This window comes from Paroedura picta, chromosome 16 (genome assembly GCF_049243985.1).
Source record: "Paroedura picta isolate Pp20150507F chromosome 16, Ppicta_v3.0, whole genome shotgun sequence".
Lineage (NCBI taxonomy): Eukaryota > Metazoa > Chordata > Lepidosauria > Squamata > Gekkonidae > Paroedura > Paroedura picta.
Window position 1 is genome coordinate 28,115,699 of NC_135384.1, and position 13,943 is coordinate 28,129,641.

At 47.5% G+C, this 13,943-nt stretch overlaps 1 protein-coding gene across 5 annotated transcripts in view; it reads left to right on the forward strand.

Moving 5' to 3' along the window:
• KANSL1 (KAT8 regulatory NSL complex subunit 1) overlaps positions 1 to 13,943 on the forward strand; it is an 89,233-nt gene that overhangs the window by 6,457 nt on the left and 68,833 nt on the right. For 2 of the 5 annotated variants that reach the window (XM_077312962.1, XM_077312964.1), the window contains exon 1: positions 4,700 to 5,291. The exons of 1 other annotated variant lie outside the window; for it this stretch is intronic. The gene's annotated coding sequence lies outside the window, so the exon portion shown is untranslated. Of the gene's footprint in view, positions 1 to 4,699; positions 5,292 to 13,943 lie in introns of those variants that run through there. 2 more of the 5 variants (XM_077312965.1, XM_077312966.1) reach the window with 1 other exon arrangement.

Sequence of the window (13,943 nt, forward strand, 5' to 3'; positions counted from 1 at the left end):
ATGCCCTCATGATGGGGAAGAAAGGTCCAGCCTGCCAATTGCCTAGCACAGGCCTTTGAAAGTATAACTGTCTGTGGGTGAATGGGAAAAAAAATGGCTGTTCTGTGGATCCAAACAGGATTTGGCTCTGGTATTTTGAAATCACTTTAAAATAGCAGCAGTGTCCTCATGGTCGCTGCAGGGATGCTGTTTTGGACATACTGCTTTTGATCCACGTGCATACTTTTAAGTTAAGCTATAAAAGCCCAAATAAATAGATTTTTGCTCAGATTTCCATGTAACACAAGGTACTATCCATACTGGAGTATGTGCAATTGAGATTATTTTCCCTGTGTTCCTTCCCAACCCTCCTATTATGATCCTTCTTTGCTACCTTTCTTCTCTCATTCTCTTCATGTCATTAACAAGAAAATATCCATGTCCAGCTCACAGCCTGTTCCTTATCTAAACAGAACAGTTGTTTTTTACATCCCCCTCCCTAATGAATAGAATATCCATTCTCTTTACAATACCTCCCCTGTCTAAACAGAATGTTAGGTCTTTAAGAAATGCACCTTCCATATTTTGCTGTTTTTATAATCTAAACAATAAGTTTAAATCAGTACTGTAAAATCTAGGAAAACGCTGACATTTCTAGCTCTGTGCCATCTTTGATTATACAGCAAGCTACTCTGAAAGCGAATGGGATTCTCAGATATCAACAAAACAATCCATCACCCCTCAGCAGCGGCTGCCACAATTAAAATATCAGGATTGTGTTTCTACATTTAAGGGAAACAGTTTGAGGGGGGCTTTTATGTATATGTTTCATACTCACATCTTATGTCAAGTATGAAAGACAATAGCATGAATAATCCATAGTATTTTTGTTTAGAATACAAGGTTTAGAATTTTTCTTGGAAGTATTTTTGTTGGCATTAGTCATTTCCACAGAAATTCTACGCAAGTAACGTAATTTGTGCCTACTGATGCACATACCATTTGAAATGCTCTAGTACACTTTTGTGAATCCAAGGGAGAAAATATCATATCCAGCCCCTTTCATGGAAATAGTGAAAGTATAAATTCTCAAAAGACCCTGGCAGTATTAATCTACGTACTCTCAATAAGCACTGGATTTTTTTAAATCAAAAATTTCCTGGCATTTATTCTGTGTTTTGCAATAGTTGTCAATCAGAAATTCTGAGTCCTGCAGCAATATTAAAGCCAATGGTTTTTGACTGTTTATACTTTGCGTATGTATATTTTCTGGTGCATGTTTATGCTTCGCATATATGTTTTCTGTCACATACCTTTAAAAAAACTCTTTAAGATATTCCCTTTTTATTGCAATTTTTAAAAAATTACAGATATATTACAAATGAAATCCTAGAGATGTGTTAGTGTCAAGGTACACTTTCCATAAACTAACCCCCCAATCCCAATGGCATAAAAATGTATTAACTTCTAACATAAAATCATTATTTAGATCATATACATGTCTAGATCCTCCTTTGCTATATGCATGGAGTGAGCTCTACTCAACACAATTTATGCTGCAATACATTTTGTAATTTCATCTCTTTCTGATGTTCATATAGTGGCATGTATACACAGGTACCATCCCATGGAGAGTTCAAGAATACATGCCTCCTATTTTGTTCCTTCCGTGCTGCGGTACATGTGTATAAATGCCAGCATTTGTACATCTGAAAGATAGAGAGTTGAAAGTGTGCCATAGCTTTTTGTGTGGTTGCTTGCCCAGAGATTCAGCCCATGCTCTGGCACGATGCTGCGAGGAATGCAGGGGAGACCAACCTTGCAGCAGGCTGAAGCAAGCAGGTACATGCGAAATTGTTTTCTATGTGGATTAGCTTCCACATGGAGTCTCTTTTGTTTGGTTGCTGCATGCGGGCTTGCCAAAAAGCAGCACATAAGAAAATGACATGTGTCAGAAGATTAGCAGTACCTTATTAGAATACGTTCGAATACATTAAATGTTTTTGTAGTGATGGCGCATTTTGACATTTCCATGACAAAAAAAAAAATTCTAAATAAGGAATAGTTCCCTGAAACATGCAGGAAGATTGCCCCAGACAGCAGCATCTGTATGAAGTGGCTTTCACCTTCACCAAAAGGACAATATTCCCCAATTTATCTTAATCGTAAAACCAAAACTTTTGATTACTTTTCGTTAAATCGTATACTGTACATAGGGTTGCCAACTGACCAGGAAAAATAATTGCTCCCGTTTGCTGCCATGCCTTTGACAAGAAATGAAGCTTTTCGTGACCTTTTAAATGTAATGTATAATGGTGTGTGTCCCCTTCCGTTAGCAGAGGAAGAAAGAGCCCCAATGTATTTTTAGACATGTGTACATTTAAGTGGTAGCATTTGCTTTTATCTGTTAAGACATTTCTGACATTCACAATTTTTCAATTGGTCAGTTAGTTGCCTTCCCAAGCCAGTAGATTCCTCTTGGCTGGTCTTGCATCCACCGCCCAAACATCTGGGGCTCAGATCAAATGTAACGTTAAACCGTGGTCGATATTAACATGAATGACAGCTCAGGCCTTGCCTTTTCTCTCACACCCGCTCCTGCATTTCCTGGCTGTAGCCACGCCATAGTTTGCTGTTTCAAGTTCCAGCAGCAAACTAGGGTTTGTGGTTCCCTTGCAGCTCCTTGTTGCTCAGCCAACCAGACTCCTACTTGAGAATGAGGAAGTGCAGGAGGGCTGACGGGGAAGAGCAAGCCTGCAAGCCTTGGGGTCGCTTGCATCATGCTAAACCACACCTGAACTCTCTCTGCATGACGGAGGGCCATAGTAGGCTCGTGACTGTGTTTTTGTACTGAATCTGAAAGTGACATAATCTTCGCAAAGTGCGTCTTGCTTCGGTCTGCCCTCTTAATTAGCATGGGAAGGCTTCTGAGGAGCATTCCAAAGCTTCACCAATGCTGCATTAGAAGGAGAAGCTGCTACCTGAGTTGCCACTCTGTGGCTGTTATTACAGGCAGAAATGTCAACATGAAATCTTCCGATAAAGCGGGCTCCCAATCACAAAAGCATATACTACAACCCCAAAAAATCCACCTTTTTCGTACCTTGAAATTCATATATTATTTTGACTGTAACAGTCTGGCATAAATGTTTAAAGCAAGGGTAGTCAAACTGCAGCCCTCCAGATGTCCATGGACTACAATTCCTATGAGCCCCTGCCAGCGTTTGCTGGCAGGGGCTCATGGGAATTGTAGTCCATGAACATCTGGAGGACCACAGGTTGACTACCCCTGATCTAGACACTTCTACTAATGTGCAGGAATGTATGGTGCAGGGAAGATGTGGGCTTACTGGTCTCTGGAGATATCAGATCCCATGCACTGTTTCACATGGGTAGCCATGTTGGTTTGAAGCAGGAGAATGAAATTTGGATCTAGGGGCTCCTTTAAGACCAACAAAGCTTAATTCAAGGTAGAAGCTGGCCTTTCTCAATTTTCTCCACACCCAGAAACCTCTGAAACATTCTTCAGGCTTTGAGAAACCCCAGAAGTGGCACGATCATGCAGAATAAGGTTCGGAGGCATAGCTGTATGTGTGCCCACCCAGGGCCCTGCCCCTCACCACCCCCTCCAGGCCCATCATTGGCCATTTTGGGGGGTTGATAATGACTATATATGGAAGAGTCTCTCATATAAGTGGGTCCCCAGCTGTGTAGGCCTTTGAAGGTCAAAGCCAACGCCTTGATTAGGCCTCAGGAGCGGATTGGTAGCCAGTGTAATTTCTTGTAATATTGGGCTGCAGCCTCCGAACATTCCTCAAGTTTAGCCCCAAGCAGAGCTCATTGCAGTAGTCCAGTCTAGATGTAACTAAGGCAGGCTTTCTCGACATTTTCACCATTGAAGAACCCCCAAAACATTTTTCAAGCTTTGAGAAACCCCCGAAGTGGCACAATGCTGCAGAGTATGGGGGAAAGCATGGCTATGTACGTGCCCACCCAGGGCCCCTCCCCACCTCTTTAAGGTCCAACACTGGCCATTTTGGGAGGGGTATGAAAGTCAACATGACCACCTATGGTCATACCACCTGATAAATGTTTAAAAATGTTTTTTAAATACCCCAAAATCAAGTGACTCCCATCTGTTTGGGAAACCCCTCCAGGGCTACGAAGAAATGCCAAGGTTTCCCCAAACCCTGGTTGGGACAGCCCGGTTGCAGCCGCCGTGCGAAAGCCAAGACTGGGCCGGTCTCCGAGGTGCCCCTGGGTGCAGACTTTGTTCGTGGGCTGTTTAATCTTCAGCGTGCGCCGGCTGCCAGCCCGGGAGGCAGATGGACCCCGGGCTTTTCCCCCATCTGACTTTGGGCCTATTTCGCTCATGTCCCCAGCAGCCCCAAGGGCCCCCCCCCGGGATCCCGGGGCCCCCTTGGCCCTGCGCCCTGCCTGCCCGGGCCGCTGCCCCTCGCGCCAACCTTGCGCTGCTGCTGCTGCTCTTGCTGCAGCGCCGCCGCGGCGGCCGCGCTGGTCCCGCAGTGCGCCGGGGAGGCCGTCGGGGGCGCTCGCGCGTCCCTCTCCGTCGCCGCCGCCCGCGCTGAGCTGAGCTTTCCCTTCCCTTCCCCCTGCCTGCCTGCCTGCCTGCCTTGCCTGGCCGGTGCATTCTCCGATTAAAGGGAGGAGGAGGAGGAGGAGGAGGAGGGAGCGGGAGGAGGGCAGAGAAGGAGCCCGGCCGCCATTTTTCCCCCGAACAGAATTTAGCAGCAGGAGCAGCGCCACCGTCGCGGCCGCCGCCGCCCGGCTCCGCTGCGCGGGTGGAAGGTGGGGGGGCCCGCGGGCGACCGGGGGGGGGCACAGTCCGCGCCCCCGGAAAGGAAGGAAGGAAGGAGGGAGGGAAGGAGGGAACCAGCGGCGCGGGCGGGCGGGATGGCGCGCCGTGCCCCACTTTGAAGAGGAGCGGGCGAGACCCTCCTTTGCAGCAGCAGCGGGAGGAGGAGGAGGAGGAGGCGCCGCAAGAGCCGCCGGGGGAGGAAAGCGGGAGCGCCCCCCCGGCCCCCCTCCCTCCCCGCTGCCGGGCTTCCTCCCCCCCCTGCCCGGGTGTGTGGCGCGGGGGAGGTTGCGAGCCCCCCCGCCCCGAAATCGCCCCCCCCCGCTCCTTTCGTGCCTGGGCTGCGGAGGAGCCGGCGGGAGGGGAAGGGAGCCGGGGCGGCGAGGGAGGCGGAGGAGGAGGAGAGCCCTTCCTTCGGCTGCTTTTCGGTGATTTCCCCATTTGTCGCCCGCCCGCCCGCCGGCCCGGATCCGCCCGGACTCCGCTCCATCACGTGGTAAGTGCCGCCGCCTGCCTGCTGCCTGCCTGCCTGCCTGCTCGCCCCGTCCGGCCCCGCTCCCCGCTCCGCTCCGCTCCCCCGCCTTTGTTAGCGCGGCTGCCCGGCGGGCCCCGCGGAGCGAGCGAGGAACTTCTCGCGCCCGCCGCCCTCCCGCCACGCGCCCGGCCTGCGCGGGGCTCCCGCGGTGCCCTCCCTCCCGGGACGCAGAGTGGGGGGGGCCGAGGAGAGGGAATCTGCCCCCCCATGTCTCCCCCAAGGACCCCAGTTCGGGGGGGGCGGGAGGCTGACTTTGTTTGGCGGGGGGGGGGGGGCGCGGCGGCCACTCCCGCGGGGCGTCGGGAGCACAACAAAAGCGCTCCTGCTCCGCGCCCGGGGAACGGGGGGGGGGGCTGGGTGCGGGGGCGCGCTCGGCGAACTATTGCGGCTCCAGGGCGCGGGGGGGGGGGGAGAGGAGCGGCTGGCCGCCCGCCGATGGCGCCACTTTAAATTGAAGCCTCGCCCGCCTCTCCTCCTCCTCCTCCTCCGCGGGCGCTGGGAGCTCCCCAACTGCACCGGCCTCGCCTTTGTGTGGCTGCGGCGCCCGCGCTGCACTTGCCGCCCCCCCCCCCAGCCAAAGCCCCCCCCCCCGCAGACTCCCGTTCTCAAGCACCCCGGGGGGGAGGGAGGGAGGGGGGAGTGCGCGCTCCCGCGTCGTCCCCCCCCCTCCCCGTGCCTCGGTGTGTGCGCTGGCGATCTCGCCGTCACGTGGCTGGCTGGCTGGCTGGCTGGCAGGCGTCTCCGGTGCGCGCGCGCGCCTTGTTGGTGCTGCCTGCTCGGCTGGGCTCGGCTCGAGCGGGGCGCTCATTGTTGGGAGCAGCGAGGCCGCCGCCGCCGCCGCCGCCGCCTTTGGGGCGCCTGGGGCGGCTTCCAAAAGTCTCGCCCGGGACGCGAACTCCGGGACCGAGCGCCCCTTGCATAACGCCCGGCTGGCCCTTGGCAGAATGAGCAGGGCTTGCGAGGAAAGGGGGCTGCTGGCACGGCCGGCCTGGGGGAAAGGCCTTGCACCCCCACCCCAATGTCCCCACCCCCACTGATTTTGCACCCCGCAAGGGCGCTTATTAAAAGTTAGTTCCCTCCCACAAAGCCTTGGCTGCTTGTATTGTTTGTTTGCCTCGTGTCCTTTAAGAAAGCACAGAACTGGCTTGTTTTGGTTATTAAAGCAAGCAGGAAACAATTTATTAACTTGGTTGGGGGGGAGGAAACATTTAGGGTATCATGCGGTGGCTTGAAGGGCCTCCTCCCTTTCCCCCTATTTACTTGGAGGGCTTTGGTTTAAGACTTGTTCCTAAATGCAGGAGGGTATTTGTTTGTTTTCTCTCTCTCCAAAGGTAGTTGGGGGACGCTTGTTTTGGGTGTGTGTTTGGACCGTTTTCCGAACATGGGCTCAGGAACAATTTGGGCCTTTTTCTCCCTAGCAGTTATGTCATGTCATGTGATACTGTGTCTGTGCGTGTGTGTGTGTGTGTGTGTGTTTGTGATGCGTAGTTCTAAAAATAAGACTTAGGTAAAAAGCTCTTCCCCCAGAAGTTAAAATGTGTGGGGAAAGTGGGAGAGAGTGTGCCGGATTGCAACAGCCTTTTCAGCGAGGCAGTTGATCCTTCTGGTTAACTTATAGACACTGAACTTGGGAGGGTTTTTTCCCCCCAACGAAGAGAAAATAAAACAGCACCAGGCTACCAACGTGGTTGATGAGTTAATTTGTCTGCTTGTCGGTACGATTCCAGATAGAGGCAGGGGCCGGCTTTGCAAAACTAAACTGTGTTCTGTCGTTCCTCTAAGTAAGAAGATGGTGCGACTTCACTCACAGGGTCTAGTTCAGGAAGAGGATCCGTCAACAAAGCAGACCTCTGTATTTTAGCAATAAAAAGTCCAGCAGTATTTGGTAGCATTACGGGGAAAGTGTGATAAGAGGATCGCAGTGGGGTGCTGTCCTACAGGAGCTCTCTGTATGCTTTTGATTTTTTAGCATTTTCATATGTTGGAAGTCGTTGAAAGGAAACAACTTTGGGCGTTCTGTTTTTGTTAGGCGTTCGCTCCACCGGAGCCACCGAAACCTTTTGTGTCTGCAGAGATAAACAGCGTCTGCTATTAATGGGGGCGGGGGGAGAGAACGATGGGATCTGTTTAGGTTATGGCTGTAGCTTTCCCCTCCGTCAGTATGATGCTGAATAGCACATCTTGTCTTTCCGGCAGCTGAGCTATGGGCTCCCCTAAACCTGGATTTATCCCTGAATTAACACTCTAAAATGTTGTGTTTGCTTGGATGGATGTAATCCCTTTTCCCTTTCACATTTTTGTCAGATATCTAAAAGTCCCGACGTTTTGTGAAATCTTAAAGGCCAACACGTTCGCAGTGTTTTCTGCGTCCATGGCTAGACCCCACTTTTCCGCATGCATGGCTGATGGATTGGAATCTAGTCCACAGAAGTTGTTCTGCAGCACGTTTGTGCTGCATGACTTCTCGATGTGTTTGTCTTCCCGGCCTCATGTATAACGAAACTGAAATTTATTACCAGCATGATGATGTATGCATAGAGTCGATTTTAGTCTTATTTATATACTACTGGTTTACTATATCCCCAATTTTTGTCCCAGTGGAGGCCTTGAATTGGCTCACATCAGTCTCCTCTTGTTTATATTATTCACACAACATTCCTGTAGGTAGGTGACTGACCCAAGGTCATCTCATGAATCTCCATGGCAGAGGTGAGGATTCAAACACGGATCCCCCAAATCCTCACCCAGTACTCTGGCCATTGTACCCCACTGTGTGTGGCTGCCCAGGATCCAGTGAGGCCCAGTGTGGCAAAGTAAGGTGTTGGACTGTTTTTTGGCCTTTGAATCGCAGCCAATTTATGATGAGCCTTAATTGAGATTTCAAGGCAAGAGTGACCTTGGACCTCCTTGGTGGGCTCATTCCGATACTGATCAGGGCCAGCTCTGCTTAGTGTCCAACATCCGGTTAGCCTGGGTTATCTAGGTCAGGGGGGCTGTGCGACTGCCCAGTATCCAGCAAGGTCAAGTGTGATATCCCAGTTAAGATGATAGACTATCACTGGGTAGATCTGAGTTCCAATTCCACCTTTGCACTGTCCTGAAGTTTATTAGGTGCTATTAGGACAGTCTCCATCTTTCAGTCTAACTTGCTACAAAACATGGGCATGAGGGATACAGGCAGGGAAAGGTGTGTATTGCCCTTAGCTCTTTGGAGGATGGGTAAAGTAAAAACAAGGGAATTGAAAATGTGGAAATTGACACACAGCTGTTAGTATTATGAGGAGGGAGAAGGGTGAAGTTTTCATCATGGAGGGACTTTAAAAACATGTCCCTATTGAAGGTGTTCTTTTTATTTTCCATTTCATTACATTAGGAATGTTGCTTTAGTCAGTTACATACTCTGACCTATGAATTTACAGGTCTTTAATTTATTAGCATAAATCCTCCCTGATGATTCTATGAATTCTCCCCTTATGGAGTTTGTAGCCTTTGAAAAATCCGAGCTCTTAAAAAATTGTGTTTGTAGTTGATGGGAGCTATTGGGAATCAGATATTCAGGGCTTTGTCTGTCTTGCCCAACTCTTGAATGGGCAGAATTGTTGCATCAGCTTGGCCTAATTGAGCGATGGATTATTGCTATGATGTCCTTTGCTCACCATCAACCAATAAGCTCCAAGGACCTAATAGGGTGCAGATAAATTGTGAATTCTATCAGAAATGCTTTCACAAAATTGGGTTGGTAAACTAGTTAAGAAACCTGGCTGGAAAAGGGCCCTTTCCTTCATTACATGCTCTTTAAAAAAGTTTCTTACTCCTGTTTTGTAGCCTAGAGGCCTAATCCAGCCCCAAGAGTTTCCTGTGTTACTACCAGAACAGTTCTGCACTCAGCAGAAATCCATGGGTGTTTTGGGTTTTTGATTCTCTTTGTCTCCCTGTGCATCCCCCCAACAGGAAACAGAAGCTTTTGTAGAGTCCTCTCCCTGGTAAGTGTTTTGGCTGATTTTACTTACCTCCATGGGGGAAGGCATGGAGAAGTTTCAGTGAACTACTGAAATTATCAAGCTTTGCCAAAGCCTTCCAAACAAGGACAGCCACAACAGATTGGGTTTAAGAGTGCTTTATCCTTATCGTATGTAAGGGGGAGCCGGCTGCTGGCCCCTTGTTGACAACCAAGGCACTCAAGAATTCAGAGCTTGTCTGTCAATCAATCAATCCCACAATGCATAAAGTAAAAGAGTGATAAATAAACAGAGTAGTTAGGGAGAAATGCCTAAAAATAAGACCCGCAACAGAGAAATCCTGTTTTGCTCCCGCTGCTATGGTGTGTCCCTATCAGCCTAAAAACCTGAACAGTGGCCGGGCAGAGCTGAGACTCGAGCTAAAGCATAACAGTGGTTTAGGCAGGGATAAATGTCGTTAGTCTTGTGGGGGGGCCACTACTGTTCTAGAATAAAACCTATTTGGAATGAAGAAGTGAAGTGCTCATTTAGGCCTACTGGGCTACACATGCAGAAAAATGAGGCAGTAGAATCCTGAGCAGAGAGATTGTCCTTACCACTCCAGACTGCAAGAGGGGTAAATGCTACTCTTGAATGCTCCCTGCATATTTTTATTTTTTGTTTTGAGGACTCCATTCATGGTAAACAAATCTGACAAATTTGGGGGAGAGGTGCTTATTTTTCTGTTGTATTTGACTGAAGCGGTTTTGTTTGTTTGTTTTTGGCAGGAGCATTTTCGTGCAAGGCATGAAAGGTGACCTCCCCCTTACCATCCAAAGTGGTACAGCCCACTGTGCTGCTTTGTAGATCAGGCCTTTGTTGTTTAGACTGTACTTTTCTTAATGGACATGTTTTCGTGTTTTTGGTTGGATGAAAATAATTGCATAAGAGTCATGATGTACACGCCAATCAGTTTGTATGTCCAAATCAAATTTTAGTTTGTTGTTTCAGGGAAAGGGTCATATAAAGAAGCACCGCTTCCCCAAAGACCTTGGAGAATATTGTTTACTGTAATTTATTTATACCCTGCATTTCTTCCTAATGGGTATTCTAAGTGGCCACATCATTATTCTGTTCTCACAACAACCCTGTGAGGTAGGTTAGGCTCAAACTGTGTGATTGGTCCAAGGTCACCCAACAGGCTTCTGTGGCAGGATTTGAACCTGACTGTCTCAGATCCTCGTCCAACACCGTAGTTATAATACCACATTGACTTTCCACATCACACTGGTTCTCCAAACAGATACACAAGCTGGAAAATAACAGTGGTTGTTTTCATGACTGTGTGTCGAAGGGCAAAAACATAGCAAACTACACACCCAAGGGTATTTTGCCTTTGCTCAAAACCTAAATATGTTTATGATCGTAGCGATAAGACCAAATCATGGAAACTGCAGGTTTCATATATACTGCTGCATCTGCAGAGATGTATTTCCATGTAACAGAACTTTGCATACAAGTACACTGTCTCTGATTTGCACTTGTGAATTAACTTGAGCATCATGCCCTTTGGGGGTAAAGTCAGGTTTATTCCCGGAACCTCTTCCGCGATTTCACGCCCTGCAAAACCCAGGTTACATCAAACTGTGCTGTGACTTATTTACCAGCCATTTTACTGCTACTAACCTGGCTAAAACTGGCATTGCTATTGTGGCAGAGGAGTTCACAATGCCACATTCGTGCACCAAGATTGCTGAAGCGTGAAGCAAGAGCTACCTGCTTCATAGGTGGCCTGTTTAAAAGGAGTAGTAGTAGGGGAGGGCTTTAGGATATCGAGTACTCCAGTTCTACTTAGGGTCATGTTTCTTTTTGAGTGTTGTCTGTTTAATTAAGGGTAAAGATTAGTTACAGCCTTTATCGCCATATGAAGCTTGTGTGTGTGTGTGGGGGGGGGGAGCAAAATAGGTAGCAGGTGTGTGCATGGATACTGCACAAAGCATGTGTTAGTGCAGAAGCTGAATTCAACATGAAATGCAGACCGATGTCATTGCTTGTTACCTTGCATCATGCTATTTATTCAAAAATGCAATGCATCTTTACAAACTCTTGTTAATACAAGTTCTCACTTAAATTTCCTTAAATCTCTCATTGCCCTCTTTGGTTGCTGAAAGCCTTTGGTGTTTCTACTAAAGCTGCTGTAGAGAAACTGCATAGCTTCAGGATCGGTATATAATAGCAATGGCAAGAAAGGTCAGGGGAAATCTGTTTGAATACTTTAGGAAGTCTCAAATTGTCATTCTGAGTCCTCATCTGTTCTTTGAGGATAATTCTGTTTACTTTCTAGGGTTGTTCAAGATAACTGAAAATGTATGTGATGTGTCTTAGAATATTTATGTAGCACTACATAAATGCTAAGTATCACGATTTGTCTTCTTCTTGGGCTCCTAAAATTAAAAAAGTAAACTATTTATTCAGAACATGTCTGTCCTGTCTCTCTCCCTGGCAGTGGGTTACAAAAAAGATCAGATAGACAGCAAACTGTAAACACATGAACCAAAATACAAAAATAACTAAAATACCCATGATGATCTTGAGGCCGAACTGGTTGATCTGATTATGTTTTAAAAGCCTTTTAAAGTAATTTAGGCTGGCAACAGAAGCGATCAAAGCAGGGGCCTCCCTTTGATACTCAGGAAGGCTTTTCCACCACAGAAAGACCCTAGCCTGGCCAGCTGAAGTACAAATTGGGCTATGGCAGGGGTGACCAAACTGTGGCTCTCCATATGTCCATGAACTACAATTCCCATGAGCCCTTGCCAGCAACCCTGTCCTACGGGTTGGAAGCAAAAGTAGGCCTTGATTGGCCAAGCATAACTGTTACTAGGGTATAAAGGCTTTGCAGATATTTGGCATTAGTTTCTAAAGAAGCAGGTTCAAATTCCAACTTGTGCCGTGGAAGCTTGTTGGGTGACCTTAGGCCAGTCACACACTCTCGGCTTAATCAACCTCGCAGGGTTGTTGTGAGTAAAATGAAAGAGAGGAGAATAAACGAAGCTGCTTTGGATCCCCCATTGTGGAGAAAAGGCAGGTATAAATGAATTAAACAAAAACATATTTAAATTGTTTGAAAACAGCTAGATGGAGAGCCCATGCAAAGTTTGCAAAATAGGTGGTGTCTTATGTTGCTCCAAGCAGCTGTTCAACCAAGCATTTGGTACCAGGTGAAGCTTCCAAATAATAATAATAATAATAATAATAATAATAATAATAATAATCCCTGAAGACACCGGGTAGGTAACAACATATAAACAAATAATAATAGTTAAAATATAAATATAACAACCCTCAAGGGAAGCACCTCGTGGATCATGTTACTGTAATCTAGTATTGGGGTTACTGTGGCATGAATTGGGGTGTCCAGAGTGACGGGTCTAAATATGGATTGAATTTATGAGCCAAGTGCTGGACAAGGAATGTACTTTTGCTGCTTCACTAACCTGCTTTTTTTGTCAAAAGGGAAGAATTCAAACATACTTTCAAGTTCCCAATCGCCACCCACAAATGTAATTTGTCAAATGTTGGGAGGGTCACAGCCTCTTAAGACATCTGCCTTCCTGACCAGACTGTCTTCCCATGTTTTGCCTAATTAGATTACCCTGTTGAGGCCTGAACTTCACTTGTTTTGAGAGTTCGGTATGGATTGGTGTACATCATGCTCCTGGGAGGTGCAGTGACCCTCACTTTAATTGTAAGCTGTGCTCTGAATTTCTCCCAGTATTTCTGTAGTATGTCCCTCACTATAAATGAGTGAAAGAGCTTGTTAACTCTGAATCGCCCTTCTGTTTATGCTTGGGGGAGTGACTGGCTGAGTGATATTCATAGTTCAGTAAAGTCTTCCATTTTAACCACCATAGTCCACTGGCTCTCTCTTTGAATTAGCACCTTTGCAACTGATCGGTTTTGTGTCCTGTTTGCAGGATACCGTTTTTCTTTGGAAACAATTTAGCCCTGTTTGTTTTCTTCCACTGGTTAACGTCAGCTGGTTTTATGCTAGCTGTTAAAGCAGGAAAGTTGGAGAGGGCTTTTGGCTAGAACTGTTTTTACTCCAGTTGACTTAATTGATCTACTGTGTATTGAATCTGCGGGGTTTGTCTGTGTTACCTCCCTGGAGTCGAAGCCACAACTAGGAGAGAGTAGCTCCAGACCTGTGAATTCGTATTGTGGAGCAATTTTGGTATGAATTTGCCCATTGTATCAGTGAACAACGGAGGGGGGGAAATGCAGGCATTCCTGAATCAATCGAGGGTGGGTCACGAATGACTTGCAGGAATAAAACCGAGGTAGCTGGGAAGGCTTAGCTATGGAAAATCTTGATGTCATCTTTTTCCCCGGGCTGAAGGGGGGAGAGTGATAAGGGCTTGAACTAGTGATGAGTCATCTATAAAGAGATCTTGGTAAGGCCGTACATTGCAGAACTTAGGAGCGGCAGTAGTGTGGTGTCTAATTACCCAAGTGGATAATGTTCCTCCAGGGGAAGGTGTGGAGGAAGAAAAGCTGCAAGGAGCAACGTGTGGTCAGGAGGAAATGGTAATTATTAGTTAGCTTTATTTTAACAAAATCCCTGAAAACCAAAGTAGAAGGCAGTTATTGATAATAAAAGACAAGATGCCCTGTC